This window comes from Drosophila melanogaster, chromosome 3L (genome assembly GCF_000001215.4).
Source record: "Drosophila melanogaster chromosome 3L".
Classification (NCBI taxonomy): Eukaryota; Metazoa; Arthropoda; class Insecta; order Diptera; family Drosophilidae; genus Drosophila; species Drosophila melanogaster.
In genome coordinates, this window is record NT_037436.4 from 6,640,891 (window position 1) to 6,659,250 (window position 18,360).

Below are 18,360 nucleotides of genomic sequence, written 5' to 3' on the forward strand. Positions count from 1 at the left end.
GTGAAAAAACAAAAAAAAAAAAAAAATGGAAATCAAAATCAACACAAGCGATTCGCACCGCACAACTACAAAGGCCACGCCTCCAAGCACCCACATTCCACCCATGTTTGCGGGATAGGTTGGAAATCTATGCGCGGCATGCACAAATTTATCGCTGGCATGTTTTATGCAACCTTCACCCAAATGCCAAAGTCCTGGTCGCGGTCACAGTGGCCAATATGCTACCGTCCAAGCTGCATCCATTCCACTCACGATTCCCGACCACCTACCCCTGCCCGATCTGCCCATTGAACCCATCAACAAGGCAGGCAGGCAGCAGCGAGTGGAGTCCCTTGTGTGTTCGCTTTTTGATGTTTTGAGGTTTTTGGCGCTAAAAAATGCCTTGCCCCACGGCGTTCGACAAAAAACTATTGGCATTTTTTTGCGAGCCGCATGCCCTGGCATCTCAGGCATGGCTATGCCAGCGATAGAGCCCCGGATTCAAAAGGGAAGCTCCCGGACCCTCACATATGCAGAATGCCACCACGACTTCTGGCAGCTCACTAGTTGTGTTCACGATGACCAAGCAGGGCTGTCAGCTCCAGAAGCGCACCAAAATATGTATGAAAATAGAAAAATCGTTCCAAATAATCCCCGTTTAGAATTTAATAAGTTAAATGATGGTTTAATTGATTTTTAAGGTAAAAGAATCTAAAAAGCTCAGCTAATGCAATTCAGGCCAACTAACGAATAACTCTTTGGCGTTAGAGCATTTTTTTTTTTTTGCCATGGTGTAGTTCAATTCAAACTTAATAGACTAAATTGTTTTTTAATCTACTTGATTTGGCTATAAACCAGTTGAGTTAACATCACTTGTGACCAGTTGAGGGCGATGCGAGGCCATTGATTGGCAGACAAAGTGTAGCGCGAAATTGAAATATTGAGCGAGCTGCGAGTAGTTCAACCGCAGCCTGCCGCAGGGTTTGGCTAATGGAGGTTAGGGGGTCAGTTTGGGGTCTCTAATTAAATATGAAATCAGAGCTCCGGCTAATGGTAATGGCAACCAAAACGGGCCTAATGCAATCAGCTAGGTGGCTTTTGATTGCTTCAAAGGCCGCCGGCTAAGCTGTGTCCTGCACTCAGAAGAAATTCAACGTGTCCTAAAATATTTAAAATATACATTACGTATGAATATACAAAAATTAAATTTTTTAGTTGCTTTTAATATGTTATACCGAACAAACGTCAATGGCAATAGAACTATCGAAACTCTTAAATGATAACTATATATTTTTAAGCTTTTCACGCTTTTCACACTTATCTCAGATTATAAATTAAAAATTTGAGTTACTTTCAAATTTCCAGCTTTTTTAAATGTCAGTTTAAGTGCCTGCCTTTAATAGATATTTTCGCTGTCGCCGCCGAGTAATGTCTGCCTTATGGGCGAGTCAATCTCGAGTCAAGTTCATCTCCTCGACTGCCTTTTTCGCTCGCTCAGCTGCCGCACACGCCTGACTGGCCTCCTCTGGTTCCCGAAAACAATTGACACTTGCCGACAATCTGCAACCAGCATCAACGTCTCGCTATGCCACCCTGAAAGGCCACTCCCGCCCCACCCAGAGAATCTACATTGTCATGCGGCTATGCTGCAGTTTTCCCAGTTTCGCAAGGGAAAAGCAAGGAGCCTGGGATCCAAAAAGAAGACCGAAGAAAGTGAGGAGCGTAGAAAATGGCACTCGAAAGCTGCGGAAAAGTCGTGATTGCAGTCGAAAACGCTTAGCAAGACGTCGAAGGGGCGTGGCAGGGGGACACGCTCAAAGCGAGCCATAAGAAAATAAAGCGAATGGCAAACATGGAGAATTTGAAGTGAAGTCAAGTCTCGGATAGCTGCAGCCACTGAGAACTTGAGACCAAGGTGAGGAAAGGCATTGTTAGATGCCTTCGCTGTTCAAACAGTCATGTGTGGTGCACTGAAAACAATCAATTTAGACAAAAAAAAAACGAAATCAAAATTCTATATACCACCCTCAAAAGCATGGGTTAAATATTTTAAAACCTTTGAAGCCAACGATTTTGAATAAACAAAAATTGCATTGACATTCAAAGCGACCAAATTGCTAGTCTTTCAGATTATTTTAATATATTATTAAATATTATATTATTAAAATCAATGCGCCCAAGTAAAAAAAAATTAATCAGAAACTTGAGGCAAATGATTTAACATTGCTTTCGTCTGTGTCCTTTCGCTGAGTAGTCAGGGATCTGATTCCTGGCCCTTTTAATTCAGCCAAGTATCCACATGAAAACTGAATGACCTAGAGACTTGAACACCCTACGGTCGGCCAGGACTTGCTTCATTTGAGGGGATGGCTCCTTTGTCAATGTTTATTGTGTAAATTACAAGAGAGAGCGCAGCATAGACAACAAATAACTGTAATGGCTTTGTTTTGGTCATGGCTCATGGCTTATAGCTCAGGTGGCCCGAAAGGAGGCGAAGGACACTGCCTCATTGTGCTTAGTCGCTCCCTCGTCCCTCCGCCAAGGCGGCATAAAAATAAAAAAAAAACGAAATATATATAAAAACAAAAACAGTTAGATAAAAAATCATCATAATGGCGAGCGCAAAAATATGCGCCAAGGCTGCGGCGGCAACAAAAGCATTTCGTTGCGAGCCACACGGCTCGGGGTCCTTAAAGTCCTAGAGTTCTGGACAGGGCTAGATCTTCCACCAGCTTCCTTCCGCGAACTCTGGCCACATTTGCGGTTGCCAAGGCGCATCATAAAAATGTTAATGAAGTTCGCATGCCCGCGCCACCTCACCCATCAATTCTGCTTTGAAGTCGGGCTCCAGGAAAAGCTGAAAGAAAAAGAAAAATGAAAGGAAATATCTAAAAGCAGAAAATATCTTCATCAAATAAAATAGAAATTAAGTTTGACCCAGAAGGCCACACGGAGTGCCTGTAAATTTGTAATCTGACAAGCCTAAGTTCTCAGCTACCCAATGATGATATGTTGCAAAAATTCAAGACTGAAGCAAAATCACAAGTTTAAACAGAAAATATGCCACCAAAAGGGGCGGTAAATGGTTTGTTTTTGAAACAATCCTTTCGCTTGGAGAATTTCCGATACGAGTATAGTATGAAATTCCAGCCTATTCTGGTGATACATCCGATCACATATGGACATGGGCATCTATGTTCGCTGTGATTGCGTGGGCAATGTGCTCGTGTTCATAGGGCTGACAGCCTGGCTCTACTGTTTCGGTGCACCGAAAATATGATAAATGACATTTTCCACTTGTTTTCCATGATGATAATTTATACTCCGTTCGCTTTGCAAGCACGAATTAGTCCCAGTACCGCCCTGCAAAAGTGCCGGGGGCAACAATTTTCATTTATATTTTCACTCCTCTTTTTTTTTTGCCAACAATTTTTACTTGCACATTTGCTTGCCAAAAATAAAGGAAAAAAAAAAGAATGGGGAATGAGGGAAAAGAGGCAGCAGAACAGAAGATATATATAATAAAAGGAAAGGAAAATTCGCAACGTTGATGGATGATGAATAATGATTGAAGCCATGTTGCCAGCCCTTGAAAAGCCACCCACTCCCAACTTTTTGTCATATATGGCTGTTGGCGTTTTTACGTTTGCTTATGTCAATTTCGCTCCAGGGAAATTACATACATTTCGTTTGTATCGCCCAAAATTAGTAGGTGGCTTGCAAAGCAGCTGCGAGAAGAAAAAAAGTAAAACAGCACGAAATTTGTGGAAAATTCGTACTCAAAAACAACAACAGCCGAAGAAACCATAATTTGGCCTTAGCTGTAAATGCCCCACAGGCCAAGGGCAAGTTATCTTCCTGCTCTAACCAGCAAAATCCAAAATACCGGAATTCTCCAGCTCCCTTTTTTTTGGAGTCCTCGCCATGAAAAGATTGTCATACCATTACATTTTCCTTGGAGAATCCTAAATGCGCTGGAGTTCACAGCTGCTGCTGCTCTCATATTTGTTTATCAGTTTGAGGAAAGCTCGCTTCATTAAGGCAAAATAAATACAAATTGCAAATTGGTTTCGCTTGACAAATGAACTGCCGCGCGGACCATATTAAAATTTAATGAATTTCGAAATTAAGTTGGGTGGGTCCTGGTCAGGACATTTTATTGTTGCTCTTATTCACCTGTTACAGATGGCGCTAAATAATGGGTCTTTTTTCGCGTCGTTTGTAACATTTCGAGGTGGAATTAAAAAAGTAAATTAGCATTAGAGGAGATAGGAAAATACGTCATTAATTTAAGCCAGTTCAAAGCATATTTATTTAAATATATTGAAGAGGCATGATTGGATAACAAAATAATGAAGTAAATGCTTTAACAAAATTGAACATTATTCATAATATTACGATTTTATAAATTTGTATGAATAATGTTATCTGGCGGTGCAGTTTTCGGTCTTCTAGATTTTAGGTCGAATTTAAAATAAAGCTAGCAGACCTGTATGCCCCATTTTTAAAATGCAATAAAATATTGCAGCCAAAGCTGGGTGAACGAACAAATCGAAGCTGTTGACGGCTTTTCCACTCTGACACCTTTGTTTGCTAGTTTAAAAGCTGCCCTTTACGAGTGGTGCATGTGTGAGTATGTTGTGTGTGTGTGTGTGTGAGTGCGGGGTGCCTGCGTGTGCATTTCCGGTTTGGCGCTTGCCACGGAGACGTCGTTACCAGCGTCAGAGGCGTCCATTTTGCTGTTGCCTCGGTTGTTTTGTGCAGCTTAAAATGCAAAAATAAATACCACACGCATACACACACACACACGTGGCAGCTTTCACCGCTCTCTTTCGCTCGACTTTCTCCTGCTTTTGAGCTCAAGTTTATATTACGCTTCGCCTGTTAACCGCAGCTTCACTGCAGATTGATGTGGCTGTGTGCGTGCGTGTGTGTGTGTGTGTTGGTATGGCTGACGCCCAGCTAAGCACTGCTGATTGAATTCTTTTGTGCTGTGATTTTGCAACACTTTGGCGGCTCTTGGCCCACTTTGCCAGACCTCTCACCTCGCAACACTCGACCCCTTGGCCCCACCACTTCCGGCCAACAGAATCCATCCAGGCGTGCACCCTTTTGGCCGCCAACATTTAAAGTAGCAAATTTCCACACACTCGCGGCAAAGGTGCAAAGTGTGCATATAAAATTTGCACCTGTATGCAAGCAACATTTTTCGTTTTGTACATATATTTGTTGCCGTTTTTCACTTTCATTCACCTAAAAAATAAAAAAAAAAAAAACAGAGGAGAAGAGCAGAGAAAGAAAAGCGGGAAATGTACACAAGAGCAGCTGGAGGAAAAACGAAATGCAAAGCAGCAGCAGCTGCTAAATTGTCGTGAGGCGCATAAAACTCTTTCTTTTTCTTTCGGGCCCAAGTGTTTGGCCAAGACATAAAACATTTTCGCAGTGAGTGAAATTAAATGCCAGCATGACACTGAAATGCAGCCCCATGCAGTGTGCCAAGAAGACGAGGCCATTAAAATGCGCCAACTTGGCGTTCTGGTTGCGGAAGTGTGGCCCATATATACATAGTATGGCCAAGAGATATATGACCATGTTCCGGCGCCCACTAACGCCTCAATGGCTGCTCTACACCTATATCAGTTCGGCGCCAGTAGTCGAAAAACGTTCGAAATAGAGATAGGTCTACTAATCGGAACACGTTTGCAATCTGCAACTGCACTAAGCAAATATATAGATCATGCGAGCCATTTATCCAACTGTGTTTGCCGTTTACATTAACTTTTTAATTAGGGATTTGAAAGTTTATCTTTTTTATTCAGTAAAAAAAAATTATTTCTTTTTCATAAAAAATACCTTGCAATCGTATACGCTTTGAACTGTTTTTTTTTTTAGGTATGCAGGAGCCCGCCCTTTCAGTGAAGCAATCTTTTATCTGAGTGAAGTTATCCCAGCCGATTTACGAAGTGTAATTAAAAATGCAGGGCAACCCGTAGATTCTCCCCTTTTTCGCAGAATCCCCCGCATTGCATACTTCTGGACGTCGTTTAACTTTGCACTTAAGAAGGAGAAGCAGAGAGCGAGCAAACGTAAATATCATTTGCATTCTTAAGTGGAGCGCCGTGGGCAGCGAGCGCCTTTAAGCAGCTCGCTTGGCTAGCAAACTGGCTGAAACCGGTGGAAGTCCCTGGCAAAATACTGGGGGTTAAGCCATGGCTATAAACTGGCCCCGGGGCAGCCAGCGCGGCGAAAACGCGGCAACCGCGGGCGCTAGCAAATCAACGCCACGGCCACTGCGGGCGCCTTTTAGGGCCATAAAATCAGCTAAAAGCAGCCACAAAACACCAAAGTGCCAGTGGATCAGCGTGCCAGCCGTGAGCCGCCGGCACGGAATTTATTTCAATAAAATGTGCATTAGCAGAGGGCATGCAACAAATAACTTGAGGCTTTTAGTGTGCACCAAAGTATGCACTGCAGTTGCTGGGGAATGCAAACCGTACCGAAACAAAACAAACCGATACACAGACCCAGCCAGGAGTCACATACACATATTAATACGAGCTGGAAAGTCTGGGAGTCGTCTTAGCAGATTTGCTAATACCCCAAAGTATGAAGCATTTTACCCATGAGTAACTCTATTTGAAATCCATTACTGCCAACGAGTCTGCCAACAATAAAAACTGCAAAAGTTTCAAATTTATGTAAAAAAAAAAAAAAGAAGTGGCAGAAGAAAAAGAAGCATGATGGAGAAAAGGCAGTAAAGCCATGAAAAGAACTCAACACTGGAAAATGCCAAAAAGTAGAACACGGCTGAGGGGTAAAAATGGGGGCAAACGGGGAATCGTTCAGTGAGCAAAAACCCAAACTTGAACAATGGAAAATGTGTCGCAGCATCTAAAGTGGAGGAGTACACTCTGCCATTGAGGTTTTACTGCTCTTGTTGCCATAATGAAACCGCAAATCAATCCGGGAGTGCTGAATTCTCTCAGAGCTATGATTAACTCGGTCAAACTCGATAGCTTAGAAGTGAGTTGGCCACACTTAAAGCTACACATGCACCGTTGGTCACACTTCATTGTGCCGACTGTCATTATAATGTGGCATATTTTCACTACGTTTCAATTAAAATGAAGACAAAGGTGGTCTGGAAAACAGGACGGCAACTGGAATGGCCGTTGAAACTTTTTTCCAAGTGCCATTTGGCATACAAAGAGAGATGATAAGAGTGAAACACTCAAGTATGCCCCTCATATGAAGAATGCACAACAAAAGCATAGTCAAACAGTTTTTTTTTTTCAGGACCGAAAGAAATCTCTTGCGATATGGAACTTGTGTGAGACATTATTCCGCATACACATTCTATGAAATAGCTTTTAATTTAAGCATTTTTCGTATATCCTTTACACAAACGATAAGTTTCATCTGTGCATTTTTTAAAGAAGACAGAAGTTTGAATTTAATAAGCGACCAGCATCTTTAGTAGGAAAATAGATTAATAGTTTTGTTTTCTTAATAATAAATGATTGATCACACGCCAGACATTACTTCTGTCTCATGGAATATTTAATGACCAACTATATATTTCCTCTTCATTTACTGACTGTTTCGCTGTCGGAGTAAACATGCTGATGCCATTCAAAACACAAAGCAGTTGGCAACGAAAGTATTCGACATTGATGAAGACCTCCCTCAATCTGTTGATTAGCTTAGAGTTCGGAACGTTCAATCGTCCAGTTATCGATGCCGAAGCAACCGGGTAACCCACACGTCACTCATATTTTTGTGAAGCCAAAGACTGCAGTTTTACTTGCCTTGGGCCGGCTTAATGGCGATTCCATGTTGGCCCTAACCCTGGACTTGACTTGATGTGACGGCCAGTGTCATTGGCTCTTCAGCAGGGAATCTCGAGCAGGTGGAGTGGCCTGCTTTGATTTGCATTTGGGAAAACATTTCCTGGCCCAACAATGCCATGCCGAGTTGTAAATATTCGGAATGGGCCGGCGTTATTGTTGCCTGGACATAAATCTTGCTCATTTTACAGCACACGCTTCTAAATGGCCTTTCGTTGACATTTTATTTAGCGCATATATATAAGCTTTATGCCTTATTTTTTTCCGGCATTTTTATTTTCGGTTTGTCAGACTGGCTGACAGCGAAGCGATTTGAGAGGACAGCGATTTTAGCATTTGGCCGTGTTGAAAAGCTTATAAAAATTACGAACGGCAATGAGTGGAAAAACTTGGCAGGTTGGAAATTAGATTTTGAATATTTTATGCGGCTCTTGGTGGCCAAAGACATGTATAAAATTTATAAACAAATTCTTTTTAAATGCTGGCACTTTTCAAATTCCAATCTGGCTGTCATGTCAGCTTGACAATTTGCCCAGTCAGTTGCACGAAATGGAAATATTTGAATGCATAATCTGAGCCAACATGGGTGCAAAACAGAATATATATGTATACATACAAATGTACGTACTTCGCCTTAGCTTGGCTATGATTCCTCAAAGGTGGTAATGCTTACTATGTTCTCGACTTGGCCGGGTGATAAATAAAATAATATAAAATTCAGCTGCCGGAGCTACTTTGCTCAGGTTGCCGGTTTCTGATTCCAGGTTAAAGGCAATTTTCCTGACACACCCTGAGCTGTAATCAAATTTAATGGCCTACCTCAAAAGCCAATTCAATTTACACTGAATCAAAGCGAGCTGCTGGCTGGCTGCTCTTGCTACTTCTGCTTCTGCTTCAGGCCTCGGCTTACAGTGCGTATGAGCAACGAATGGCAATGTGATTAGCAGGCACTTTGATGACTTCATAGACAATTTGGCTTTTGTTTTTCGCCCCACACCGGCCTTGGCCGATTCTGAGAACCTTTTTGTGCCACTAAATTCTTTGTTAATGTGCCATTTAACGGCGCGGACCAGAGAGTCAAAGTCAAGTCGAGTAATTTCCTTTAATGGCTTTTCATTTCATCGATAGTGACACTTTCAATGGCCATCGTGATGCCGTAAAAAAGACAACTACACAACGGGGGCGTGGTCAATTACTAAGCCCCCGCACCCTTCCGAAAAAGAAGTGCTAAACAGGAAATGATTTCCTGGCCACTCTCAACCCTCTGGTAATGAAATCATGAATTAGATTTTGAGCTTGAAAATTGTTATTGTTTTCGGCCAACTGACTGGCTAAATGACTTTCGCACAGCAATGTGTGCGTGTGTGTGTGCGTTTGTGTGTGTGTGGGTTTCTGGATGCGCTGGGTTGGTATCTCTGTGTGTGCAGGGGAGTGTGATCCTGGGTCCTGGAATGGCTTGCTTTGAATGCCGGCTGCCTCGTAGCATATTCCCCAAATGTCTATAAATCCTTTTTAAATGTTTTTAAGCTTTTGTTGGACATTTTCAGTACTAGCTGCAGTCTGCAGTAGCAGCAGTAAGCCAGGAAAATTGGGGAGAAGGAAGGGTATGAGAAGCTGTGGGAAAACTGGGAAATGGGGAGCCAACCAGCACTCACACACATACAAACCCAAAAGGGAACAATATTAACGTGTCAACGAGAATTTATGTTTACCGCAACTGGACAACTTTCAAAAGCAGCTTCAGCATCCTGCTCCTTTTCTGTTTGAGTGCCTGTGTGTGTGTGTTTGTGCGGAAGTGGCAGCAAATGCTTTACTGTCTCGCCAGTTGGTATTTCTTTCCGCCTTTTTTTTTTGGTCCATTGTTGCCACAGAGCTTTGGCACACATACGAAAACGAATCGAGAGCCTCGCATGCAAATGATCCATAAATATCAACACTTTTGCTGCCCAGCAATTGAGAATGCTCTGGCTAAAAGTGGCCAGCAATTTATCGCCCTCTCTCGCTCTGCCCGAGAGTCCCCTCTCACTTCCACCCGCCTTGTACTATGTGTGCTTATGGTAATTGTGCTGAAAACTTGAAGCATTTTGCGGTCTGCGCAGGTCCCTTTGGCCAGGGACTTGAAATGTTGGCGGGCCGTACATAAATAAATTACATTTGTTGCTCATTAAGCATTGAGTGGCCAGCAGGATGAGGCCGAAGGATACGCTCGTTTGGCTTGGATAGGGATATCTCACATGGGTATGTGTGCTTATGTGTATGTGCGCCCATTCAGTATACTCGACATTTGGGTCTGCTTTAAAGCGTTAATTCGCTTTCGAGGGTGTGTATAATGAAGGGCTCAATAATTGAGTGACTACCGAATTGATTATTTAAGCCTCAATTACCGGAATCACAGCATGTCTCTTGCCTGACAGACGCCACACATAATTAATAATTATTGGAATTTTCCAAGGGGGAACACGAACCGTATGTACTGGTCACATTCCAAACTAAGTTCTTTACCCCCCTCGGGCAATGCGACAAATCCGGAGCACAGAAAAATCTCCAGTCCAAAATAAACACAAACAGTGGAATATTATTGGGGTTTTGGGGCTGCGCAAAAGTGGACCAAATATGGCCAAGGCATGTTGACCAAGGCAGTTCAAGCAGCGTATAAAATTCATAAAATATCCGCACTTGAACCGGGCTAAAACTAAAAACCCAAGGCCCGGACTAACAGTTCAAGATTTTTCTATATTTCCCTTATTTATGTTTTGAGAGCAAACAATTTTCTTGGCTACGAATCTACTATTTTCTCCCTGCCCATCTCTGTATTTTCTGCGGATGTGCTTTTGCTTTTGTCAGCTGCCCATGTGGGGCACCCCCTGCCAGTCCGGTGGGCGTGGTCAATTCATTATGGCTTGGATATTTCATAGTCAAGTATTTCAAAAGAATTTTGTACATGGAGAGAAGAACATTATCTTTAAGAGAGATTGATTGACCATCATTTAAGATACTTAAGCGGGCTTTAAAGGATGGAATAATTGTATGTAGTGCGTAGGAGTTTTGCTTTTTAGGTAGTATATTTTATACGAATTTTTGAATAAATTGAGGAAAGAATAACTAACTAACTATCATCTTAAATTTATTTAAAAAATGTCTGTAGAGTTTTCCTTATTGATTTCAAGCTTTCAACACATGATACCTTTCTCAATTGCAATTTTTAGACTTTATCTATGCCAAAAGCAGTTACCTCGAAACGGAAACGTTTGAAAACTGATTGGTGTTGTCGTTTTTGGTGGTAACGTTGGTAAAAGTTGGTCAAACTTAATTGACACGCAAACGGCGGAAAGGGTGCTCCCCGGACAACAATCAAAATAGAAACAACTATCGATGTGCGCAGGGGAAATAATTTGGATCAATTTTACATTATTGGTCACTCAATTCACACTCCACAGGCGGTGTCCATAATGTTCGGTTTAATCAGAATGAACAAAGTCATAGGATCGGTATCGAACGGCTGTCATTGTTTCAAATGCAAATCATCCGAACAGACCACTAAACAGCACACAGGAGGGCCTCGAAAGAGCAACGGTATTGTCTCCATCCCCACATTGCCCCTTTTTCCCCATTTTCCCATTTTCCACCTCCAAATGCATCTAAGCCCATTGTTGTTATTATTGCTGTTTGATTTATGCCCATTGCGTGTGCATTTAAGTGCAAATTGTAGCCATGTTACGGATGCCTCTCAATTCCCGTCCCCCCAATCACCGATTTCCCCCGCATTGTATTTGTATATTGCATTTTGTAAACATTTAATATTCCAATTATGTCGCACAATTGAATTGCAGCCATGGGCATTTTGATTTTGGCTTTGATTTTCTTATGGGAGCGAACCCACTCTGTTGACGTATTCATGACTGATGTTTTAGCTAAAGCTGGCTTATCCTGTTTTTCAAACACAACTACAAAGCATATCGAAATTATTATTAAAATTAGGGAAACTCTGCTATTGAAACCTCATTTCCATCACTTCGACACAAAAAATATTTGATAGTCTTATAACGTATGGGTTTGTGAAAGTAATTACGTTTACTTAGGATTATGTATGCATTGAAATTGAATGAAGTTACGTAATAATGCATTCTCATTCATATATATTCATATGTATATTTTGGTCTATTGTCTATTTCAATCACTTTAGATAATCACATGTGATTGTAATTTAGACAGAGCTTAACAGAATTTTAGGTCTTAGCAGAGCTGTTGCCCCTTCCTATAAAAAATCATCCCCTTTTGTGACGACAAGAGCACTTACATTCCACAAACTCATAACAGAGACTCTAATGTTAACACGGTAACATTCCCAAGAGCCGCAACATATCTGTTAAGTGATAACAGCGAATTTTCCCCTGTTAAATGGGAACAGTTTTACCCACCCCTTTGCATAACTAACATTGATATTAACATACATTATTCATTTTAAGCATTCAGTAAAATCCGAGTTCAGATGGGCCAAGAAAATGGTTTGCTAATGTGTCGGATGCAATTGGGACGTAATTGGAGCTTGAATTTGGATTCGGGACCTTGCAAGAAAGGTCGGTGCCATGACTACGTGCAATATATACGAGCCAGAAGGTCCAGCAATACTATTTATGCGATAAGCATGTGTCCGTTTTCATATCAGTTATGCCCGACTCGAAGCGAGTTCATGTTCTAATTAGGGCCGAACAATTCAATTGTCTTGGAATCGGAGCCAGGGCAAGGGTAAGGGTTAATGGAAGGGGTGGCAAAACGTGAAGGAGTGGAGTGTAAATTATCAGCAGACAAACAATGGAAATTCATTTAAACAGCAAATACGGGGCAATGGAATTAGTTTGCATAACATCATTACACGTTTATTAAATTTTGCCCCATCCAACCTTCGGTGAAATTAAATGCAACCGAGCTGATATACAGATCATAATAGGGTCTGATTCCCGACCCATCCGATAAGCAGCTGTTGACCAGCCACATCGTCGAGGCACTTGAGAACACTTGGCTCTGCCCATTGAGCTCCAATCCAATGCCTCCGACTGCCCTAATTACTCTTGGCAACCGAGTTGAGTACTTAACTGGAATTGTATAAATATGTACGAGGATATTCCACTATAGTATATATATATATATATATATATGTGTGCAGCATTCGAGGGTCAGCCAGGCGGAAGTCGGAATTTTTATGGGGGAGCCCGCTGAAACGGTTTAAATTGTCAATGGGTGCGGACGGAAGGTTAAATAAATATACATTCTCTTCAACGAGGAAGTGCCTCCGACCGACCGCAGCTTAGTTCTGCCCTTAAGGGCAGTCAGTACCTCTTCAGGGGATTTTTAACCAGGGTATACTATAAAACATCAAAGCTTTTTGAGTGGATGCGTTTGAGGAAACATTAAAGTCTAGCGATTTGATGCTGTTTATGCAGCACGGGAACTTTGCGAGTGTCTGAAACAAAAGGCAAACAGAGGGGCAGTGCGACTGGAGCTTGACCTTCGACTTCGACAGGGAGCCTCCATGCGGGTCGGGGTCAATATAGCTCACCCATCCCATCCCCTACCCCCGTCCCACTGCTGTCAGCTGGCCTGCCACTTAAGTGGGCTTTTAGTGGCCACACCCATTTTGTGCCTCCCGCCCCCTGCTGTTGTTGCTTTAACTTTTGAAATGTTTTCTCTTTCCACTTTTTATTTTCTTTTCGGATTTTTTTTAGGGGGGGGGGGGGTACCATTTTCTATATTAATTTTTACACACGAGCTAGCATTCAGGGCATTTTTGATAAGCAAAATAATTATCCATACATATAGATTTATTATTTATGTTTTCATTTCATGGGCCAGGGCGGAAATTAAAGACTGCCTCGCCGAAGACAGTTGAGTGAAAATGTTGCAGCCGCAGGCTAAAATAAATTGAAATTTTCATGGCTATCCAGTTGGGCTGCGGACATAGAAAATGAAAGCGTAAAAAAATCCAGGGCTGACAGACGAATGTCGAATGCAGTTCTCGCTTCTCGTCGCATGTGTTTATGATTAATTTCCTGGAATAAAACAAATATGATGCCTTGAGCGCATACGTGACAATGATTGGATTAGGCCATGGCCATGAAATTGCTCCCGAGGCGCTGACGAATCCTCCGGATTTGGATGAAAAGTTTTGCAAGCTTTTAGGTGTGCTCTTTATGGTGTTTACCCACCTATTATCCAGCCGACCTAAAGTTAATTTTAAATTCCGAGCTCAATTTCGCCGGGGTAATTGCTCATTTGAAAAGGGCAACTCAGCATCAGCATCAGCTTCATTTCGCCAAAAAGCTTTTGTGCTAGCGAAATATAGTATAAAAAGACACTCTTTATTTACTGTCAGCCACTTGGGCCAATTAATTGCTGTTATGGGCGAAAGCGAAAGACTTGCCCCTTTGTGCGCTGTCACTACCAGCAGATTGCGGACTTTTCCGGAGATAGTGTGCGGGATGTTTTTAGCCAAGCGGAGTTGGTCGGTAGTTCCTCCCCAGAAAGTACCTGTGTGAGCTCATTAACCAGGATGGCGGAGGGGTATGCCAAAGTCCAGCGGATGGCATCACTATGGCGCATACTTGTTTTACCTCCAATTGGAAACTCAAACGGCTGCTCAAGCTGTTGCTTCTGCTTTTGCTCCTGCTGCTCCTGCTCCCGTTGGCTGCCACGAGCATCCTTAGACGAGTTAAGTAGACTACTAAATGACGGCGGACTACGTCGGCTGATGATGAGCTTGCCTTGCCCCGGTTCTCGGTCTCGTCCTCGTTGTCCTTCTATATTCCTGATGAGGGTTGCCGTTGTCGAGTTGTCGACTTGACTCAGGCTGGAGATTGAAGATGGAGATGGAGATTGAGCGAAAGGGGAAAAGCGGGTAAGCGGGAAACGCCTCGCACTTAAGTGTGTTTTCAAAATTAAAGCCTGTTAATGAGATTCGCTTTGCTGACTCACGTTAAGTGGCTTAGAGTGTATCGCAAGTAAGCACTTTTGGCATAAAGATCAAGCTACAGTGGCCGCTTGGATTGCCGGGACTTATTAAAAATAATACCCAAAAGATTTCAATAGGTCCAGTTAGCGGATTTACATAGTACCTTAATGAGAATGTCCAATCGATGGCGAAGACTTGGGCCGGGCTTCACTACTTGTTTAAGGCATTAGCATAACGACTTGTGGGTGAAACTAGGTCAGTAGGTGGTTTAAATATAGAACCCTTGCACCAGCTCATAAGGTTACAAGGTTTGTTTATCTGTGGCTTCCCCTCATAATGTTATGCAACCATTGAAGGCCAAAAGGTTAGTGCACATATGCACATTTTGATTGATCAATTTATAGCTTTGACATCGTAAAATATCTAACCAATTATTTAGGCTCCGATGGAAAGTAATTCATTTTACCAAAGTCAATTTGTTTGCGGTTTAAATAAAAAATCCATAAAAAGGTGACACAAATAAAAAATTGTATTTCAAATTCGAAATTTGTGAATTCCGATTGCGTTCGACACAAACAAACACTCACGCACACAGGTGAGGAGCAAGGACCTAGTCGAAAGGGAAATAAAAACATTTACTAGCGATTTCAAAAGCGGCAAGCCCACAAAATAAATGATGTTCGCTCACGTGTTTTGAATGTGACAGATTTGAGCCTTTTGTCACGATTGTTGATGATGGGTTAACAAACGGCAACAACAACGCTCTGTATAAATATCATCGGAAAGCGTATGCCAAGCGATAAAGAATTTGTCAACATCGCCTTGGTTGAGGGGTTAAGTCCTTCCTGATGGGTTTTTCGCTCCCACCTGATAAATGGAATCGTCTTGGGTGTTGGCCAAAAAGCACTCGCCAAATTTAAATAAGGCGGTAGCAAATTTTGCAGTGCTTGAAAGGGTAGAATTTTGGGGTATCTTTTATTTCCTGTGCCTAGCACTTCTCCAGAAACTTACGAAATACATGACTTGGGATAAGATCTTATCCCATATTATTATATAGATGTGACTTTTATATATAGTTTCTAAACAAACTAACCTTTAATCGATTTACTTTATTATTCTCACACGCAGTTTCTATTACTTGGTTTTGGGAGCCAACCAACCACGTTCCTGTCACCTTGCCATCATCATCGTGGCCATCATCATCATCAGAGCCACCGCCATCGCCATCCGCAGGCACCCGCTGATCACATGCCAAGACATTTTATAAGTGCCTCATCGCTCGACATTCGTGTCACGCAGCAAAGTTGTTACTCAAAAATGTTCGTCGGAGCCATAAACGTGCGACAAGTCGAGGGGAGAGAATCGGGCCACTGCGGAGGTGTTTCCTTATAGTTTTGTGCTGCAAATTGGCAGTTGTGTAAGTCAAATTGTAGTCTGTCTATGTCGCCCTCGCCTTCCTCGACCACTTCTAACTGAAATTTGTGGCATCCATTAGTACGAAACGAAATCTCAGCAGAAAAAAAGAGGAAAAGTAAACTCGCTAAAAAAAATTCCACTTGACCATCTGGCTGTCAGTTTATTTTTGGGGCAACTTAGACGATGGACGCAGATTATAACTTTGAATGGTATGTAATTAACAGATAGCCGCAAACTTTCCCATCACGCATGGCCTACTGTTTTGTTTTGCTTTTGGGAGATTGTATCTTTGTGCCACTGGGCCATGCATGAACCAAATTGATTCACTTAACGCTACACGCCATTAATCTGCCAATGTTTCACTGGAATTTTGCGGTGCTCCTGCACTGGGAAAAACATATGCTGCCTAAAAAACGACTTTGAATTATTTAATCATCATATCATATGATATTATACCCGCTTAAAGACTCTTTGCACTACTTTCTGCTGGTAGACAACTTTAACTTGATACTCCAACTTCCAGGTATACCATTATCCCCAGTGCACTCGTAACCTCTCCCCTCCCCATTTTACTTATGGCCATAGGCTTTTAGGCTATTTTTACACTTGCGGTCCTTGGGGCGTCTTTAATCAGCGCCACCGCACTGCGGTCCAGGATTCGTGAGTGGACCCTGCTGTCTCGCTGGAGACCTGCACGTGAGCTTTGTTCCTGCCAACATCAAACAAGGCCGAAAGCTGGTACAGGGAATTTTTTGGGGGTGGCTACTGGAATGCCACTGCAGACAGGTGACAAATTGTAACCCCTTGACGACTGAAAGTCTCAACTAATTCAATGCAAACTTTAAGTTTAAATTCCTAATGTTGATTTTACTTGATATACATATGTAGATAGATATATACTTTTTGGGTTGGCGAAGCGGGGGAGCTGGAATTTGCTTTGTTATGCAAATAATTGTCAACACCTTTTGCGAGTTTGCAAATTTCATTTCGCTGTGCAATTTTCAGCGGTATCCAACGGGGCGTGGCCGGTGGCCTGGTGTGAGTGTGTGGCCAGCGCAAATGTTGCCAATTATTTGCACACACACACACACAAGCACATCTTACCGGCAAACGCGGCGTTTGCACAATGTTCAAGCGGAACGGAGCGGTATAGAGAGGGCGATATCACAAAATTGCCAAACCGGCACCAAACAAACCGCAAACGTGGACAGAAGGGCGTGGCAGGAACAAAATGCGAACAAAACGCGTTTCATGCCCCATTGACGGAGTAAACCCCCCCGAAAACAAAAATCCCGAATAACTCCCCCTCCCCATTGAGCCAGGTTGATAGGCAAAATTGGGTGGTTTACCGGCCATATTTGCAGCTAATTGGCTTTAAGTAGTGCTGATTACAGAGCACCAGCAAGTGTTCTGCATTCTGCCAAGTGTGAGCGTTTTCAATTACAAAATACAAATTAGCGGGCGCTGCAAAGTAGGCAATACATTTCTGTTAACTTATTAAAACGCAATGAGGCGTTGGATCCCGGCTCCCAGTACCAGAGATCCGATCCCATTGGGCGTGGCCGTAAATTAATGTCATTAATTTGAGCTTAACACTGGTTTATGCATCGCCTGCCGCCGCCGTAGTAACTACAACTTACACGCATGACCAACGGCGACGAAGGCGGCAAATGAAACGGCAACGGGAACTGGAACGGAACCACATCCAGAACGAGTCTGGCCGAGAATGCTGTGCATTTAATTGTTGCATTTTAATTAAAATTTATACACAAAAGCTTTTAGCTTAAGTAAGCGTCCATTGTCGGCGGCGACCGGCGGGAACGCAGACGCATAAATGTATGTACCCAGTATTTACAAGTTGCCTCGGTTTCCCATCATACATATAGCTATATATATCTGCGAATATTACGGATAAAAATGCAATAAGCGAAAGGCATGCATAGGTTGCATATTATGCCAGCTTCGCACGAAGTAATTAACTTATTATAAAGCTAGAGGTGAAGGCTATGCGCACACTAAATCCTTCTACCCAGTTTTCGCTACTTCAAATCCTCAACCCATAACCCATTTTTTCATAACTCTTTTACCTTGTTTCTTTCCACTTTGTGACCTGTGCTGAAGTGCAACAAATTCAATTTGCTCTGGCAATCGTAAATTGAAAGAAATGTGTAC

General features: G+C 42.4%; 2 long non-coding RNA genes across 2 annotated transcripts; both read left to right on the forward strand.

The window, feature by feature from the left end:
• lncRNA:CR45238 (long non-coding RNA:CR45238) lies at positions 1–624 on the forward strand. Its single transcript, NR_124816.1, has one exon. It is a non-coding gene; the product is annotated as a long non-coding RNA:CR45238 (long non-coding RNA).
• Positions 625–1,359: 735 nt separating this feature from the next.
• lncRNA:CR45239 (long non-coding RNA:CR45239) lies at positions 1,360–1,952 on the forward strand. The gene has a single exon (NR_124817.1). It is a non-coding gene; the product is annotated as a long non-coding RNA:CR45239 (long non-coding RNA).
• The last annotated feature ends 16,408 nt before the right edge of the window (positions 1,953–18,360 follow it).